Source organism: Apium graveolens, chromosome 5 (genome assembly GCF_009905375.1).
Source record: "Apium graveolens cultivar Ventura chromosome 5, ASM990537v1, whole genome shotgun sequence".
NCBI classification, from domain to species: domain Eukaryota; kingdom Viridiplantae; phylum Streptophyta; class Magnoliopsida; order Apiales; family Apiaceae; genus Apium; species Apium graveolens.
This window is the reverse complement of record NC_133651.1, coordinates 46201581-46220755: the sequence shown is the minus strand read 5'-3', so window position 1 is coordinate 46220755 and position 19175 is coordinate 46201581. Positions and strand designations below refer to the sequence as shown.

The 19175-nt window shown below is 36.7% G+C and overlaps 1 non-coding gene across 1 annotated transcript; it reads right to left on the bottom strand.

Moving 5' to 3' along the window:
- Positions 1-18804: 18804 nt before the first annotated feature.
- Positions 18805-18911, bottom strand: LOC141662702 (small nucleolar RNA R71). Its single transcript, XR_012550802.1, has one exon. It is a non-coding gene; the product is annotated as a small nucleolar RNA R71 (small nucleolar RNA).
- Between the last annotated feature and the right edge of the window lie 264 nt (positions 18912-19175).

The window sequence follows — 19175 nt, the reverse complement described above, 5'->3', positions numbered from 1 at the left end:
AGTTGCATAATTTTTGCCATATAGTTTTTTTATATAGCTTTAGTTGTTTGTCAAATCATATAGCTCATGCATATACCATGATCCCTTTTGCAATGATTTATCGACTGAATTGTGATATTGATGCGAGTGTAGTGATAGCATTAAAGTGATATTAAGTTGTGTAGGTTGATATGCATGCTAGAAGCACTTGTATTGTCACTAAGTCTTAGAGAATGCTTAAGGACTAGATTGTTGTTATGATCTGATTATTTTCGAGGATAATCTATTTATTATGCTTAGAATTTGATAATAGGTTCTTAGTGGTAAAGGCATGAAAAAGAAAAAAAATGGAGTAAAAATGGAATTTGTTGCTAGTTGTGGCTAGGCGTCAAATGGCTAATAGCCGGCTCGCATGTTATGCGAGTAGTCTAGGGTTGAGCAAGATGGAGCGAAACGCACTTGCTCAGAGAAAAAAAAAAATTTGCGTAATTGATCAAGAGTGGGCTCTTTGGTATTCGAGTTATTAAGTTCTTAGGGGACTTTGTGCCTAGTGACCTAAGGCTTTTAGAGTCTGGGATCCGCTAACCTAACGCTCGTTACATGGATACCATTGTATAAGTCTTTTGTGGACCTCACTCATTGCACGGTCAAATAAGCATTTGAGTTGTAAATAAAAAGCACGATTCCGTAGTAAGCTCCAGAATTCTTGTAGTGTTGTATATCACTTTGTGCCTAGAATTTTTATTCTTTGTATAATCGTAGGATTGCCTTGAGGATAGTCTAGTCATAGTAATTGGTCTAGTTCCAAAGCATATCTGTTAAGCATTTGCACACACCACGTTTCTGGAGGTATGTCCGTTTGCATGAGTTTCTTGATCTTTAGTGTCTAACTGCATTCGTTGAGACGTGACAATTTGGTTGGTTAATTGTAGTAAGGGGGATCGTTGCATTTTCATATAGATTGCATTCATGCATATTTTTATTTGTTTTTGAGTCTGTGACGCTTGAGGACAAGCATCGATTTAAGTTTGGGGGTGTGATAAGTGGCATTTTATACCACTTAGAACGTCTTAAAATGGCTTAAATTGGTGTCTTGAAATCAAGTATTTTGTGTATTTGATGCGTTTTTCTAGTGTTTATGCATTTCAGGGTATTAGTTGCATTTCGGAGGAGGAATCATCAAGAATAAGCCTTGGCATGTGTTCACCATTGCGAGAGGAAAAGAACGGGCAGATTACGGCGAAGAAACGGAGCAAACATGGAATTTTTCCTGAAGGGTCCTGCGCGCCCGCGCAGCAATGCTGAGCGGCCGCGCAGCAGCCTTGCGCGCCCGCGCAGAAATGCTGAGCGGCCGCGCAGGGTCGGGGAAAAAGATATATTATTTTAGACTTCTACTTCTGTTTGGCTTCCAACTTCTATGTAATCTGAGTTTTATGGGACTATTATATAAGTAGATTTGAGACGTTTTTCACAGAGTATTAAGAGGAGATTATGTTTTAGATTGTGTTTTGCAAGAAGCGAAGGAGATAAGGAAGAAGACCGATTTAGCACACAGCAACGAAGAGGAAGCATATATTCTTGTGATTCTTGTTTCGTTGTAACGTTGGATGCTAGTTTTCTTGCTTTGACTTATTTACTCTTGTGACGTACTCTTTTTTAATATAATTAGTTTAGTTATTATTTTCTTGTGTTTGTTATCATGATTTCATATGAACCCATGATGGCGATAAGTTCTATTATGGGCTAATCGTGATCATGGGGTTGCAACGGATTTATTATGGAATTCTTTAGTTAATTGTTTAATACTTTAGTATGTGATGATTGCATGATATCTAGTATTGGTTGTGCATATTCGTCTTATGTGCATCGCGAACATATAAGATAGGGTGTTAATCTCTTGTGAAGCGACGGTGGATCTTGAGATTTAGAACTTGCCATGCTAGCATAGGTTCATGTACATTGTGCATGATTAGTGGGTAACTCTAACAGTTTTATTTTCCCTATGTAATCAAAAGGAATAACTTGTGCTTAAATCGTTGTGTTGTCAATTTCTGTAGACATATAGGAACTCAACATAATTGATGACTATTCAACTTCTATCTTAATTGTGGATGTTTGGTAGAATGGTATTAGTACAATGAAAGTTGGCTTTTATCAGTTTTGTGTTATTCGATTAATATCATCACTGTCATATGCTAAAGGTAATAACTATGGCTATAGAAGGAAGTAATAATGAAGTTGTGATCTCATGAGTGTTTTATTATTGATAAATTGAAGTGTTAGTTAAGTGGTTAATTAAGTAGTTAATTATAGTTAATATTTAATCAACAATTTTAAGTGTTATTATCTTAACATTGAGAAGTAATCATACATTGGTGAGTGAGTTAAATTAGACAATAACTTAGTCTGAGTCTCTGAGGGAACGAACTAGAAAGTATTCTATATTACTTGCGAACGCGTATACTTGCGTGAATATTAGTGCGTGATTTCGCCCTAACAGCTACCCCAACAGTTAATGAACCTCCCATAGCTAGAGTTTATGACATGTCTGTGAAGGACGCTATCATGGACACTGATGTTATGGCAGGTACGATTACTGTGAACTCTTTATGTGCAAAAGTGCTAGTAGATTCTGGAGCAACTCCATCATTTATTTCTCAAGATTTTGTTGATAAGTTGAATTGTTCAGTTGGATTGTTAAGTGAGATTATGGCGGTAGAATTAGCAAATTAAGAGCGTATATATGTTAACCAAGTGTGTACGGATTGTGAGATTGAGATTTTTGGTAATAAGTTTGGTGCTGATTTGATACCATTTAAGTTAGGAGAGTTTGACGTTATTTTAGAAATGGACTGGCTATCTAAGCACGATGCTCAGATAGAATGTCGTAACAAGAAGGTAATCTTGAAGATGCCAGACGAGAAAGTGGTGATGTTTAGAGGTCAGAGGCAAGCAAAGAAGTTATTAATGATGATTCAAGCTAAGAAGTTACTACGACAAGGATGCGAGCATTTCATTGCCTATGTGATAGATAGAAATCAGGAGCCAACAAAACTGGAAGACATTATAGTGGTAAATGAATTTCCAGACATGTTTCTAGATGAGTTACCGGGACTTCCTCCGGATAGGGAAATTGAATTTGTGATCGACTTAGAACCTGGAACGAAACCAGTATCTAAGGCCCCGTACAGAATGACGCCAGTTGAAATGAAGGATTTAGAAAAGCAATTGCAAGAGTTATTGGAAAAATGAGTAATTAGACATAGTGAATCCCCATGGGGTACACCGGTACTATTTGTTAAGAAAAAAGACGGAAGCATGAGATTATGCATCGATTATCGGGAGCTCAATAAGCTAACGATCAGTAATAAGTATCCATTACCTCGAATCGACGATTTGTTTGATCAGTTAAAAGGAGCCAAATATTTTTCTAAGATTGATTTGAGATCTGGATATCACCAATTGAAGATTAAACCCGAGGATATACCAAAGACAGCTTTCAGAACAAGGTACGGTCATTATGAATTCTTAGTGATGTCTTTTGGATTGACCAATGCCCCCATCAGCATTTATGGATTTGATGAACAGAATTATCAAGGAATATCTGAACAAGTTTGTAATTGTGTTTATAGATAATATTTTGATCTACTCAAAGTCAACAGAAGACCATGCGGAGCATTTAATAATATCTTTGGAAATTTTCAGAAAGGAGAAGTTGTATGCCAAGTTTTCAAAGTGTGAGTTTTGGTTACAGGAAGTTCAATTCCTAGGGCACATAGTAAGTAATGAAGGGATCAAAGTAGACCCAGCAAAGATTAAAGCTGTTATGAATTGGGAAAGGCCAAAAACACCAACAAAAGTGAGAAGTTTCTTTGGATTAGCAGGATATTATCGACGATTTGTTCAAAATTTCTCGAAGATTACGACATCTTTGACGAAGCTTACTAGGAAAAATGAGAAGTTTATATGGAACGAGAAGTGTGAATAGAGTTTTTAGGAATTAAAGAAGATATTGATCACGGCACCTGTTTTGTCACTTCCAGACGATCAAGGAATTTTTTTAATCTATAATGATGCTTCTCATAAGGGATTAGGTTATGTTTTGATGCAACATGATAAAGTTATTGCATATGCGTCCAGACAACTGAAACCTCATGAGCAGAAGTATTCTACTCATGACTTGGAACTAGCAGCAATATTATTCACCTTGAAGATTTGGAGACATTATCTATATGGATAAAAATGCTAGATCAACACGGACATAAGAGTTTAAGTACATATTCACGCAAAAGGAACTTAACATGAGACATAGATGGTGGTTGGAATTGATCAAGGACTATGATTGCACAATTAACTATCACCCAGGAAAAGCAAATGTAGTAGCAGATGCATTAAGAAAAAAAGAGATATTGAACGTGTTAACAGTTCCGAAGAGTTATATAAGGAGTTTCATAAATTGGAATTGGCAATTAGGATTTGCAAGCCTAATGAAGCAAAGATGTATAGTATGACTTTTCAGCCAGAATTGTTAGAAAAGATAAGGAAATGTCAAGAGCAAATAATGGATCAAGATATTAATCGTTTGGTAGGAGAAGAGTTATGCACTTAAAAGGATGATGAAGGTACTCTCAGATTTTCTTCCAGAATTTGGATTCCACCAGTGGTAGAATTGAAAAATGAAATTATACAGGAAGCTCATAATTCAAGGTCTTTAATCCATCCAGAAAGTACCAAGATGTACAGAGATTTAAAAGAGATGTATTGGTGGCCAGACATGAAATGAGAAATTGCAGAATGGGTTAGTAAATGTTATACGTGCCAAAGAGTTAAGGCGGAGCACCAGAAACCAAGTGGATTATTACAACCGTTAGAAATTCCAGAGTGGAAGCGGGAGCACATTGCTATGGACTTTATAGTCGGTTTACCAAGGACGAAAGCGAACCACGACGCCATTTGGGTTATAGTGGACAGATTAACCAAATTAGCTCATTTCTTGCCTATTAATGAAAGATTTTCACTAGACAAATTTGTTCACATGTATTTGAAGGAAATATTAGTTCATTATGGAGTCCCTATGTCTATTGTATCTGATCGAGATCCATGATTCAATTCAAGATTTTGGAGAAGTTTTTAAGAATGTTTGTAAACTAAATTGAATATGAGTACAGCTTATCATCCACAGACTCACGGCCAAAGCGAGAGAACAATCCAAACAATTGAAGATACGTTACGTGTTTGTGCCATTAATTTTAAAGGAAATTGGGACGAGCATTTGACCTTGGTGGAATTTACTTACAATAACAATTATCATGCTAGTATCAGAATGCCTCCCTACGAAGCTCTTTATGGACACAAATGTTGATTACCAGTATATTGGGATGAGGTCCGAGAACGTAAGATACTTGGACCCGAGTTGGTGCGAAAGATAAAAGAAGTTATGAAAGTCATCCAGAAAAGGTTATAAAATATGCAGATCAATCCAGAAAAGATATGGAATTCAAAGAAGGAGATCTAGTGTTACTAAAAGTGTCATCGTGGAAAGGATTTTTAAGATTCAGAAAGAAAGAAAAGCTGAGTTCTAGATACGTTGGACCTTTTGAAATTTTGAAATGTGTTGGCAAGGTAGCATACGAATTGGCGTTACATCCGCACATGGAGCACATTCATAATATATTTCATGTATCGATGCTTAAAAAGTACAATCCAGATTCTAGGCATGTAAGCGAGTATGAACCAATAGAACTTCAAGCAGATTTATCTTATGTAGAGAATCCAATAGAGATTCTAGAAGAAAGAGAGAAGGTGTTAATGAATAAAGTTATAAAATTAGTAAGAGTACTGTGGAGGAACCCAAAGGTTGAAGAGTCAACCTGGGAACTAGAAAGTAATATGCGAGAAAAGTACCCTCATTTGTTTACTAAGGAGATTCTGAGGACAGAATTCTTTTAAGGGGGAAGGATGTAATATCCGGGAAATAGCGTGTAATTATTTTTATCAATAAATAATTATTATGTGATTATTATGTGAATTTTGGTGAATTATCTAAGGATTGATATTGATATTTAGATGTGTATATGTGATAAAATATAATTATTTTGATTTTTAATATGTCCAGAATAAAATATAGATAATTATGGTATTTTTCCGGTAATTTTTAGGTTGTTATATGATTTTATAATGATTTTTAGATTTAATAATTATTTTCTGAGTAATTATAAAACTATTTTATAAAACCGAGAATCTTTCAACTTCAACCGTTTTTACATTTTTATAACCCGAAACTCTTCAGAAAACTCCTTCCTAGCCTAATCTGATTATTCTGAATATTTTCCATGTTATGACTTTTTCGATCCGGAGTACGGTTTGACCCGTACGAGTCCCGGCGTAAAATTTTCGATACAATAGTCATTTCGATAGATCATAAAACCCGTATTCTCGAGAGGCGGGATATTATTACATTATCTTCGTATAAAGTGCTTTATAAGAAGCCTGATTTTAATAATTATCCAGAACGGGTATCAAATCAGATCGTTTTTATAGTTACTTAGCGATTAAGTAACCTATTTTCCGATCCAATACGATCCAACGGGTATTAATATTCCATAAGTATAAATAGCTTTTTCTTATTTTATTTTATTCATATAATTATAAACAAACAGTTAAAACTAATAATTTATAGAGGAAAACCCGCCGTGTTCTTGAGAATCCAACCTAAAAACAAAGGCGTTACCGAACTCGGAATCAAGCGTGCCATATACCGAATCAAAGCTCTCGAAAAGTTCTTTCAGAATCAGGCATCAGTTTCGGTGCAGAAATCAAGGTTAATTTCCTATTTATTTATTTTAATTTGAATTAATTAATTATTAATATATGAAATTTTGATTCTGATGTTGTTGATATGATTTAATGATTGTATCTTGTAGATAATTTTGTCCTGATCATTTTGGTATATTATATGATGAATTTTGAGTTCAATAACATGTAGAAAAAGGGGTTTAATTCTCGAATTAATAAAATTAGGGTATCTAGTTTTAAATGTTTTCAATTGAATTTTAGGTGTTTCTTTGTTAAAGGTTATTAGATAAAATTGATTACACCGGTGTATATATCGTTGAAAAACAAATCGAATGGTGTATATATGATGAACAAACGATAACAGGAAGGGCTTCACCGGAAAATCGCGTGTACGGCGGTGGAATTTTCAGACGGATTTTTTAACACCCCCAAATCCGGGGTCGGGGATCCGGGTTGTCACACGTTCCATTTCCCTTAAAATTGTAGAAGAGTTTCAATAAAAGCAGATAAAATTGCAGAAGAGTTTCAATAAAAGCAACGATAGCATGTTAATACCATTATTAACCATATGTCTTTATTGGGAGACATGAAGCTTAAAGTTTTATTTAGTCCTTTCGTAACATGGTCCTGACTTATCTCAAGATAGGACCTTCTAAGATAGATAGCCCGCTCACAGCGATTACATGAATTAAATCTTTACCAAACTACTATTACGATTGAGTATCGCACAATCATCAGAAGGAATGTCAATCTTTCACACCATAATACAACCTTCACGGCTTTAACCACCATCACTGTACTCCTCTGGCACGAGCGCCTATAATTGCTCTATTACACTTAGAGTGTCAGCCACCTCATTGGCCTTTCCTAATAGTATTAGTTCCTTATAATTAATGTCTTTTGAATGATCTCCAACTAAATTTTCTACCTCATTTCCAATCACTGCTTGTGTGAAAATGCTCTTCCTTAAGCTTTGGTGAGAAAAAATATATCACCATTTTTCCAAAAGTTATTGCCTCAGTCTTTAGAGGTTAACATTATCACGACTGACTCTCGATCATACTTAGGACGTCTCTTATCTTAGGTCCTTCCTGTTTTCACCAATCTCGACCTTCATTGGGTCGATCCATACTTTTTTATGGTTCAACACGTGCCCACCTGGCATTATTATTATTACGTCATATTTCCTTTATCAAAATTTCTATTCTTCAGAACTTTGAATATTACCTTTCTCCTTGTAAGACCTCTAAAGTTATCCTTGAATCGTTCCTCCTGTATTCCCTAGATACAGGGCATATCAAAATACCATTATTAATACTAGAACCATTGTCTATATACTTCTGAAAAATTTCTCTACTGATCCTTAAAGGTTGTTGTTACCTTAATCCTTTCCATTTCATACTGTCAAAACTCATACTGTCCCTATTAAGGGTGAAATGCCAATCTTTATGCATTCTCCTAGGGTTCATCTCAAGTTATCAAGGTTATATCCTTAATTCCACCTTTAAAAAGGTACTTGCATCCTTCCATGGATAAATCAAGTCATATATCCTTGATAGATTATCTTATTCAATCATTCCCACCTTGATAATCTATACCAAATTTCACAATAGCATCCTTATTCAAGCTGAGGTCAATCCATATGGCCTCCAAAAGATAACAATGGTTATCCACTTTTCTTTCCTGATTTGGTAATGATAACAGGTATGTTCTGGAAGATATTGGTCGTGTTCAATGTGAACTTTTTAGTTCTAACTATTCATTTATCTCCATTATTTATCTCAACTGTCATCTCAATGTTGGGATATCTTTTATACCTGGCGTCTTCCAGTCTGGGAATCAAGCCACCGGTCTTACATAAACTTCATATTCTTAAAGGTCACTTCCTTCATCCCATTTTCCTAATTTCTTGTTATCTTGTCTCCTCAGTCCATCCCTGTTTCCTTATTAATCCATCGGTCTATCTCAAAGTTTCAATGAATACTCTCAACTTAAAAGGGATTAATTATACGTATCGCTTACGCCTTCAAACCTTGACTTTATCCCATGATCAGTCACCATCACGCTGATGATGACAAAGTTCTCTATATTTATTGCTAGGGTTTCTTAGGGTTTCATATACCTAACTCCCTTATCGCTTCTCAACTCTATTTCCTTTATTTTCGTTTCCCCATTTAGTCTTTTATTTTCGTTTCTATGACAACCATTTCATGAACCAACACAACATAAGCATTGATTTCAAACATCCCGTCATTCTGGATTCGTGTCCTTCAGATGAACCTTGACGACTTTCACAACCTGGATTCATGATTCATCATACAGCAACTCAACAGACCAACTTTGGTCTAACACAACTACCTTAGAGGAGCCTGACATGGAAAGAACTGGAACTTTGCCCTGACTACCATGGAAGAATCTCCTAGGCATCTGCAATACATATATAAAACATTCTGCAAGGGTGAGCAATCAATTGCTCAGCGGTACCACTATATGAATAACAAGTAAAACAATTTACAATAAAATAATTATAGGAACATAATTCATAGTTCGTTAGAAAACAAGTACAACAAGTATAAACTGGATATCAAAACTAGCATGCTTTGTAAAAAAAATCAACAGTCGTGTGTTTTGTATAAATACCAGAGTTCAATTTTAGCATGCTATTTTCCTTTCCAAACCTTATATTTCATTATAGGAACCATAAAACCATTTATCCCGTTACGGGGACCCAAAACCACTTGTTCCGTTACTAGAACCACAAACACAATCAGATATGTATTGGACGTTATCTAGGGATGGTTGATCAGGCCTCCACACAAATTATCTAGGATAGTTGGTCGGTTATGAATCGTGCGCAACCGAGTTAGCCACTTACGCAACGTTATCCAATATCTGATTATCTAGTTTTCAAATCCACTTTTACTTGTCTCTTGTTAAAAACAATTCTGTCACAGCACACTATTCAAAACCTCTTTTCCATTTTTAATCACATTTTAGAGATAGGTACTTTCAGAAGTTACTTTTCCCCAAAAACATATTTAAACAACATTTTGAATACATGGGATACGTAATTGTTAGTCCCTAATAATGCAACAAGAATTACAGAAGGTGGGGTTGAATGGAATTCTTGAAACTTTTTCACAAAGATATAAAATGTTATATCTTAATAATATATAACTGTATGAATTGATTTACAAATTGCGGAATAATAACTTGGAATGAGTCAATACACAAGTAATTTAAAAGCACAAGTCTTTAAAAAACTTTCTGGTGGATTTGAATGTATGCACCAGAGATATATATTTTATCAAGAGAACTCTGTGTAGCAATTAGCTCACAGCTGCTTACAGATTTTAACAACTAAGAATGCAGAGAAATGCTAAGAATACAGCTTACAAATGTTTCTCTCTTGGTTGCTTAGTTAGTTATTCTATTTGCTACTTCTTGGTTTAAATAACACCAAGAGTACAAAGTAATAAGATATGATAATAAAACAAAAACTATCAAGTCTAATACTATGCTACTTCATTACTCTTTTCCAGCATCTTTGAATATGTTCATAATAGCATGGAAATGGCAATGCTTCGTTGTTCTCTAAAACCCAGTTGAATAGGCTTCCACATTCCATTTGCATACACTCGATGCATGTGACTGTGTTGTCACTGTCAACAGATGTTTGAATTCTTTATCCGTCGGGTTCATGATCATCCGTCGAGTTCATGATCATCCGCCGGGTTTTTTTGGTGATCATCGGTCGAATGGCATTGTTGTTTATCCGTCGGGTAGCAATCTGGCACTTGACTTTATTTCATTTATGCAGAATTACAAGACATCATCTATGTGCAATTAATCAACCTATTCTGCATATCTAGTTAAAGTCAGCATGACTTGAGTACTACTATAGAATCTAAACAATGTGTATGCAGAAATGTGCTACAGACTTATTGTTACATAAGCTACTCACTCGATGGATAATAAATCATCATCCGTCGGGACTATATTGAGTCATCCGCCGGGACTATAATCCCTATCCGTTGAGTGCTATATTTTTCACTAAGTAAAATCTACCAAGGTGTTTTGTTAATGTAATCATCAAGTACACAACATATTCACAACAATCTCCCCCAATTTATGTCTACTGGAATTGTAGCCATAAATTAAGAGAGACTTAATGATAACAAAACACCCTAAAAATATAACTTTGAAAGCAAGTATATAAAACTGTAGAGTGCTCATATTAACAAAATGTACAAAGTTTAGCTCACAGTCGTTTTCAAGGTGCTCCTCTAGCCTGAGCAGATTTATATAGTTCTTTGAAGGTCTGGATCTCTTTCCAAGCTTTCTGTTGTTTTCTTCTATCTGATTTTGGAGCTGTCTGTGGAATTCCAGTTCATCAGATTCTGAGAGATTTAGCTTTTCTTGCATCTCCAAAAGAGTCTCATTGCTAGAGATGCTCAATTGGTCTTCTAATCTGAAAAATCTTCTAACTCCTTTGTAATCCATGAACTCCATCAGCCAATAGGGCCTTAGATGCACTCTTCTCCTTGTGTAAGGAATAATTAGAGTCTTTGGGAGTGCATCTTTAGCTTTGATACTCCTCAATTCTTCATTCTTCTTTAGAACCAGTCTTCTTGCAGTTACATTGAACCCAAAGTTCTTCTTGTAAGATGAATAAACCTTTATCAGTACAGCTTGGCTTTCTTGAATGATCCTGTGAAGTGGCCATTAAATCTCCTTGCCTCCCTTGTACTTGAAAACTAACCTTTCAGGTAGATTTCTGTATGCATCAATCCCAGTCACTTCTTCTAGTTCATCTAGATAGAGATTTAGATTAGAGAATTCCTTGATGTCACATAAGTACATGTAATCTCCCTTGTTGACTATAGATTGAGCTTTGACTAGAGATTTGGATTTGAGAGGTGACAACTTCATTTTCTTGACTGCTCTGGACTTTGTTCTCTTTGGCTTGCTAAGGATTGGCAAATTGAAGTCAGGAATTGGTAGACTCTCCCAGTCTATTGGTTCATCCTTAGGCACAATAAGTTCACCATGGATGTTCCTGTAAGGATCCACCACTTTAATGTCTTCAAATACCACAGAGGGTTTTGATGCTTGAGTTGTAGTTGGAGTGGATTCCTTGGGAAACTGATCCTCCAATTCCTTACCAACAAAGTTCAATTTCCTTTTGGTTCTTTTGGCCAATTCCTTGTGTCTTTGAGATTTCTTCTGTTGTGGTTCAGCTTGCTTGTTTGGATCTTGAGATTCAGTGATTTCAGATGGCTGAGCAGGAATTTGTTGTGTTGGTTTCACAGCTTGTAGCTTGGCCAAGATAGTAGCTTGCTCTTTCTTTTTTTAGCCTTTTTAGCATCTAGAATAGCTTGCTTCTTTTCCTGCTTTAATCTTGCCTTTTCTTCTCTCTTTTCTTGAGTAAATTGAGGTTGTCCAGCCACCACACAAATTTCTTTCACATTCCTGAAAACTTTAGCAATCCTCCTTTTTAAAGCTGAATCAGCTGGATCCTTGTAGAAGGCAATTGACCTTGATAACAGTTTCTTCTCATCAGGCTTAGGTGTCTCATACACTGTGTCCAAAGGGTTCTTTAATGATGATTTTGTATAGTTCACGCTTGGCTACAGAATTATTTCAGCCTTTGGAGATTTGATGTAGGATGGCTATCCCCTTTTCTTATAGTTCATGCTCATTTCATTCATAGAGATTTGTCTGAACTGAGAGTGATGAATGGATGACTTTTCTGGCTTCTTTACTATCCCAAACTTCTTCTGAATGTCCTCATCAATTTTCTCCCAGTTGATTGGCTTCAACTGCTCCTTTTTAGCTGCTCTTAAATTGGTTGCTACTTCATTGATCAGATCAATACTGTCTGTTACTGGTGGCTTGGTGAAAGCAATTGTAGGCACAATTACTTTACTGATTTGAATGTTTAGCTGTTTCTCCCCCTCACTTGGTCCTTTATCCCCCCTTTTTGTTATCATCCAGTTGAGTAGAGGAGGAGGTTTGTGCAGCCACCAGTTTCTGAAGCAATTATGTCTGTTGAGCTTGATGTAGATGAATGGTTGTTAGAGATGCTTCCATAGCTGACATTCTTATATCCAAGGCATCTATCTTTGTGGCAAGATCAGAATTTTTCCTGAGTTGTCTCTTGATGTCAAGCATTGTAGCTTCTGGAAGCTTAGAGTCCATCTTGTCAGAAATAGCCTTCTTCATCTCATCAATATCTCCTTTGATGGTGTTGACATCTCTACCATGTTGGAAGCCTTGAATTTGTTATAGTTGCAGAGAGACAAGATGTGCTTGAAGGAGCTTCTTGGTGTTGGCATTTGTAGTGGTTTGAAGAGCAGAATTTGTCTGATTTATGAGTTGGATCGGGGTTGTCTTGAAGTAGTGTTCATCACAATATTTTAAATATGCCCATGATGGCATGCCTGATCTTGAAATGGAACCTACTTCTCCCCCTATATCCAATGGCTCTTCTTCACTATCTTCACCTTCATCCCCAAAGAAATCTACTGAACCACCAGTCTCATAATCAACATCACCAGCTGTAGAGGGCAAAGCTATGATGGCATCCTTAGCTCTTAGCATTGACTGAGTGGTATGCACCAAATTGAGCATCCTTTCTGCATTGCCATTGCCCTGTTCAGCTAGAAGTTGATAAGCTGGAACTGGGTGAGTAAATGCCTCAGCATCAAGGGAGGTCGAATCTATAACAGCTTGAGGTTGCTGAGATAGTCCATCCATGTCTGCATCCTGGACATTCATTAACTCACTAGCAATGATATCCATCCTTATAGCTTCAGTACCTGTATTTCTCTCTTGTTCTCTCTTTTGTTGCATCAGGGTCTCACCCTGGCTCCACACCCTCACTTCACCATCTAAGGTGGGACTCCTCTCACTCTCTTTTGCCAATCCTGAAGAAATGGATTGCATATTTTCACTCTTTTCCTCTCCTTTTTCCAGGGAGCAACCCAGACTTTCACTCATAACACTCTCTTCCCTCAATCCTAAGAGTGATTGTACAACCACTAAGTCTTATGCACTAGAGATAATAGATGAAATTTGACGTTGTGCAGAGACACCCGACGGATGAGGAACATACATCGGGATAGCAGTTTGACTATCCGACGGATAAATGCTGTTAAGCTTATCCGTCGGGATACAATCACTACTCGACAGATGAGCAATATCCATCGAGAGAGTAGAAATGAATAAACTTGTAATTGAAACTAGTGTAGAATCTGTGCTGATTGATGAGATTTTGGCCACAGATGTTTCAACAGTTCCTGAAAGAATTGGCAAGTGAGCCAACAAATCATCCAAAAGATGATGCTCACTTGCACTAGGTTTTGGCTTCCCCAACAGAGTTAAAGAAGGGGAATTAGGAATTGATGTGTTGATCATATCGACATCCAGAGAGTTTATGGGAGAATTTGGTGTTTGAGGTGCTTCTATAACTAATGATTTTGGCTGTGACTCCATATTTATTGGATCCACATCAAGCTGAATTTGTGAAGGTGCAGTGACTGTGTCTTTAGCACCAGTTTGCACAGTGTGTGAACCCTGTGCATTCCCAAAGGTTTTGGATTTCTTCTTTCTGGCATAAGTTTGGGGTGAGCTAGTGTCCCTTATCATTTTGGCATATGCTCTTGGTTGAGAGCTTTGTTCAATAGTCACATCCTTTTGGGAGGATGCAGCTAGAAATGAGCTTTTATCCTTATTAATCACTACAGTTTGTTGGGAAACTGCAGTGTGGCTAGGTTGGGAACCACTCAACTCTCAATCCTTATCCTTAGGGTTTCTTTTATGTTCACACTGTCCCTCACCTACCTTTCCCACCTTCACACTCCCCTCTTTGGTTTTGGTGGATTTTGCAACTGGCATCTTTTGAGAGATACCAGAGGGGGCTTTCATTGACTTGGATTTAGAAATTTTGGATTTGGCAGCATGGGTAGGCAACTATTGGGTCATTGACACAGTTTCCATAGCTACACTTGATTGCAAAGAAATTTGTGAGGTTGGAGTAGTAGAGACAGATGAACTTACCTCACTTACCTGAGGTGCTTCCATTACAGGGAAATAGAAGAGTGACACCTCTCTATGATGATTTGCCCTGTTCAAATCTGCAATAATTCTTCTCTCTTGAACCCAACAATCTAATTTGTTGTTTGGGTTCTCAAGCACAATTTCCTCAGAGAGGTGGTTAGCTAGCATCATGAAAAATCTAGCATAATAAATATTTTTACCCCTTTTATTTAACTCCCCTAACCCCAACTCAAACAAAACAAGATCACTGAAATTAAATAACTTTCTGTAACTAGCATGTAGAGCATGTTAAACATATAAATATTGACAGAATCAAAATTACTGATTTTACCAGAAAAGACCTTGGTAACTACATCACACATGAAACTCCATTCTTTCCTAAGGCTCAACCTCCTAATGTCACTTAACTTAGAAGTAGAGAGTGCATAGTTCATGGAATTAAACATATTAACTATATCAGTATCATTGTGTGGTGAAGTCACAGTATTATCAGGAATCTTGAAACATGCTTTAATAATATCACTATTGATACAGAATTCATTATCTTTAATCGTGAGTGTGATGGTCTTATTAGTAGAGTTATATGTAGCAGTCGTCCACATCTCTTCAACAACCTCACAGAAGATGGTGGGTGATTCTAGCATTGCATAGCTGAGTTTGCAGTTCTTCACAAAATCCATCATTTTGTGGTAGTCACTTGAATGTTGAATCCCCTTGTTTACTAGAGTCGTGAAGTTGTTCTTCTCATAGATGTATCCAGTTTGTGACATGATCTTGACTACTGGTGCCATTGTTAGAGAGTGGAAATTGCAGAGATAGGGATGCTAATTGCTTTTGAGAAAGAGAGAACTTAGAGCAGATAATTTGAGAATGATAAAAGAAAAGCAATGGAAATGAAATAGGCTTTTATACTATCTCAAAAATAACTGTAAAAAAAATAAAGTAAAATAAAGTAACCAATGAAAATTGCCTAAAATAGCCGTTTAAAAATAAACTGTAAAAATTCCATCAATTATCTGTCGTGTTATGCTTACAAACTGTAAGTATACTCGATGGATAATGTTCAGGAAATTAACGGCTAAGATTAAGACAATTCGACGGATGAGGATAAATTGTTATCCGTCGAGTTATAAAATATTCAAGAAAAATAATTGATTTTTATTTACAAACAATATTCCGACGGATGATCAAACTCGATGGATAAAGATCATCCGTCGAGATGTAAATTTTGACTTAGCCAAAATTCCATCTTAGACTGAAAAATCAATTAAATTTCTGGTTGCATGACAACTTGCAAATTATCTAAAAAGGTTTAAGAATAATTTAGCATACCTAACTCACTTACCAACCTTGAGAAGGTGGATTCATCCAGTGGCTTGGTAAAAATATCTGTAAGCTGCTTTTCACTTGGAACAAAATGAAGTTCCATAGTACCATTCATTACATATTCCCTTATGAAGTGGTACTTGATGTCTATATGCTTTGTTCTTGAATGTTGCACTGGATTTTCAGTGTTGACAATTGCACTTGTGTTATCATAGAAAATAAGAATCCTCTCAACTTGCAAACCATAGTCTAGCAATTGATTTTTCATCCACAAAATATGTGCACAGCAACTTCCAGCAACAATATATTCAGCCTCAGCTGTAGAAGTAGAAACTGAATTTTGCTTTTTACTGAACCAGGACACAAGCTTATTTCCTAGAAATTGACAGGTTCCTGTTGTACTTTTTCTATCAATTCTACAGCCTGCATAATTTGCATATGAATAACCAGTTAGATCAAAACCAGAATCTCTAGGGTACCAAATGCCAAGTTTTGGTGTTCCCTTGAGATATCTGAAAATTCTCTTAATAGCTATGATAAATGGCATTTTATACCACTTAGAACATCTTAAAATGGCTTAAATTGGTGCCTTGAAATCAAGTATTTTGTGTATTTGATGCGTTTTTCTAGTGTTTATGCATTTCAGGGTATTAGTTGCATTTCGGAGGAGTAATCATCAAGAATAAGCCTTGGCATGTGTTCACCATTGAGAGAGGAAAGGAAGGGGCAGATTACGGCGAAGAAACGGAGCAAACTCAGGATTTTTCCAGTAGGGTCCTGAGCGCCCGCTCAGCAATGCTGAGCGGCTGCGCAGGAAGCTGAGCGCCCGCTCATCTATGTTGAGCGGCCGCGCAGGGTCGGGAAATTAAATAGTTATTTTTAGACTTCTACTTCTTTTTGGCTTCCACTTCTATGTAATCTAAGTTTTATGGGACTATTATATAAGTAGATTTGGAGACGTTTTCATGAGAGAGGATCGTGGTATTAAGCAAAGAGCGAAGGAGATAAGGAAGAAGACCGTTTTAGCACACAACAACGAAGAGGAACCATATTTTCTTGTGATTCTTGTTTCGTTGTAACGTTGGATGCTAGTTTTCTTACTTTGAACCTATTTACTCTTGTGACGTACTCTGATTTAATATAATTAGTTTAGTTATTATTTTCTTGTGTTTTTTATCATGATTTCATATGAACTCATGATGACGATAAGTGCTATTATCGGCTAATCGTGATCATGGGGTCGCAACGGATTTACTATAAAATTCTTTAGTTAATTGTTTAATACTTTAGTGTGTGATGATTGTATGATATCTAGTATTGGTTGTGCGTATTCGTCTTATGTGCGTCGCGAACTTATAAGATAGGGTGTTAATCTCTTGTGAAGCGACGGTGGGTCTTGAGATTTAGAACTTGCCATGCTAGCATAGGTTCATGTATGATGTGCATGATTAGTGGGTAACTCTAACAGTTTTATTCGCCCTGTGTAATCAAAAGGAATAACTTGTGCTTAAATTGTTGTGTTGTCAATTTTTGTAGACATATAGGAACTCAGCATAATTGATGACTATTCAACTTCTATCTTAATTGTGGATGTTTGGTAGAATGGTATTAGTACAATGAAAGTTGGCTTTTATCAGTTTCGTGTTATTCGATTAATATCATCACTGTCACATGCTAAAGGTAATAACAATAACTATTGAAGGAAGTAGTAATGAAGTTGTGATCTCATGAGTGTTTTAATATTGTTAATTTGAATTGTTAATTAAGTGATTAATTAAGTAATTAATTGTAGTTAATATTTAGTCAACAATTCTAAGTGTTAGTGTCTTAACATTGAGAAGTAATCATACATTGGTGCGTGAGTTTAATTAGACAATAATTAGTCTGAGTCTCTGTGGGAACGAACTAGAAAGTATTCTATATTACTTGCGAACGCGTATACTTGCGTGAATATTAGCGCGTGTTTTTGCCCTAACAAGTTTTTGGCGCCGCTGCCGGGGACTCGGCGTATTTGTTTAGTTTATGTACTTACCATCATTGGTCATTAGGACTCAGTGATTAGAACGTAGTAGTTACTTATTGTTTCCGGTTGTGTTTCAGGTACTTTAGCGAGCGTTTATGCAAACTCGTTCTCGTACTCGCAAGAGGACTTTAGATACAGCTGAGGAGACAGACGAAGTTCTTGATTTTTCAGAGAAGTTAGATTTTGAAGATTCGGATTCAGGAACTGAGCGGAAAGAACCAGTAATCATGGGTGATCGTATTGTTCAGGCTGATCTAGCTCTTATGGATTTTTCTCGGCCAAAAATTGATGACATTCAGTCAAGCATTCTTCATCCGGCTATTCAAGCTAACACCTTTAAAATCAAGCCGGGCACTATTCAGATGGTGCAGAATTCTGTTTCTTTTGGAGGAGCTGCGACTGAAGACCCCAACATGCACATAAGGAATTTTGTCGAGATCTGCAGCACTTTCAAGTATAATGGCATAACTGATGAGGCTATCAAGCTGAGGCTTTTCCCATTCTCACTGAGAAACAAAGCTAAGGACCGGTTACATTCTGAACCAGCTGGGTCCATCACTACTTGGCAAGATCTTGCGCAAAAGTTTCTGGTGAAGTTTTATCCGATGGCAAAGACTGCTGCTATGAGGAGTGCTCTTACTCAGTTTGCGCAGCAACCTACAGAATCTATGTGCGAAGCTTGGGAACGCTACAAGGAAATGTTGAGGAAGTGTCCACATCATGGAATGCCCGATTGGATGGTGATCACTGGTCTCTATAATGGTTTGGGGGCCCAATCTCGGCCCATGCTCCATGTAGCAGCTGGAGGCGCCTTATGGGCTAAAAGCTATACTGAGGCTTATAATCTTATCGAGACTATGGCTGTAAATGAGCATCAAAATCCAACTCAGAGGATGATGCCTGGGAAGGTAGCAGGTATTCTGGAAGTTGATGCAGCCACCGCTATTGCAGCGCAGCTTCAAGCGCTGTCAATGAAGGTTGATTCTCTGGC